This window comes from Panthera pardus, unplaced genomic scaffold (assembly GCF_024362965.1).
Source record: "Panthera pardus isolate Hobbes unplaced genomic scaffold, ASM2436296v1 HiC_scaffold_11, whole genome shotgun sequence".
In the NCBI taxonomy this organism is placed as follows: Eukaryota; Metazoa; Chordata; class Mammalia; order Carnivora; family Felidae; genus Panthera; species Panthera pardus.
In genome coordinates, this window is record NW_026526666.1 from 5,551,046 (window position 1) to 5,552,476 (window position 1,431).

At 38.7% G+C, this 1,431-nt stretch overlaps 1 pseudogene; it reads right to left on the reverse strand.

The window, feature by feature from the left end:
• Window positions 1-565: 565 nt before the first annotated feature.
• On the reverse strand, window positions 566-1,186 carry LOC109271858 (eukaryotic translation initiation factor 3 subunit E-like; annotated as a pseudogene).
• Window positions 1,187-1,431: the final 245 nt, after the last annotated feature.

A 1,431-nucleotide genomic window follows, 5' to 3' on the forward strand; every position in this document is an offset into this window, starting at 1 on the left:
AAAGGATTTTCTCATCTCCTGAAATCCTGCAGAATCTAACTCTATCATCTTTTATGCCATTTTAAATTTCCATTCTCTATTAGATGATGATTGGAGAATAGGATCCAGGTCTGATTTATTTCCCTGTCCCCAAATTTCTACACAATATTTTCATTACTTCTAAAATGTATAATACTCTTTAATAATGGGTTTATGATACTGAATTTCTATGTATTTCTTTTATAACTGTTCAGTAGGGGGTGTCAGTCAGTTTAGGCTGTTATAACATATCACCATAGGCAGGGTGGCTTATAAACAACAGAAATTCATTTCTCACTGCACTGGAGACTGGAAATCCAAGATCATGGTGCCAGTATGGTCGGGTTCTGGTTAGAGCCTTCTTCAGGACTGCAGATGGCTGACTTCTTGTTGTATCCTCACATGGTGGAGTGAGCTAGCTCTCTGGCCTCTTCTTATAAGGGCATTAATCCCATTCACGAGGGCTCCACCTCCTGACCTAACCACCTCCTGAAGGTCCCACCTCCAAATATCATAACATTGGGATTAAGGTTTCAATATATGGGTTTTAGGGGAGACACATCTGGTGCACTATAGAGCCAACGTCCCGAGTTGCCCAATTGAGAGCATCTGTCCCGTCCCGTCATTCTGATTAAGCTTCTTCTCCATATTTACAGCCAATATCTGGTTTGTAAATGAGAGACTTTGTTCTTTTTGATTACTTGTGGATGAGGTGAGACCACATGGCTTATTTCAGAATCAATCTTGTATTTCTAATAAATTCAGCTTCTTCTAGGGTCATGTTCAGTTTCTCTGTCAGCATATTTAATGCTGATACACTGCTAGATGCAATCAAAGGTCTCAAATATGAAAAGAGAAGCATTTTCAAGGAAATCCTCAAGACCAACCAGCACGAAGTCCATAAGCACCTACTCACATCTCCTCCTTCAACAAACTGAAATAGGGTCTTTATATGTGAAAGACTCTCACTGAACAACTTTGATGGTCTTTTAGTCCCTGCTTGTATTTTCCAACATGTTTGTTATGACTGCTGTAGTCAAACAGTGGAGAATATAGGCACACATGGTCTGAATTGTTTTAAGATATTGTGGCTGGTAAAGAAAAGACTAATAATATTATTAACTGCTTTGGGGCTAATTAAAGAACAAAGAGACCAGTGAATGGGCCATGTTCACTGATGATGAGACAAGAGTAGAAGAATGACAGAATTTTTATCTATGTTTCCTCTTCATCATGTGAGGCCTTCCATGACTGCATTAGAATTTCAGAGGACTGTTTTCTTCAGTGTGAACTCAAAAGCATTTCTATCCATTACTGAAACATACTCTGAAAAAGATTTCCTGCCATTGCTAAGTAATTGCTACAGTCATATTGGAATTTTGCATACCTGAGAGCCTGTCTATAATAATGCTG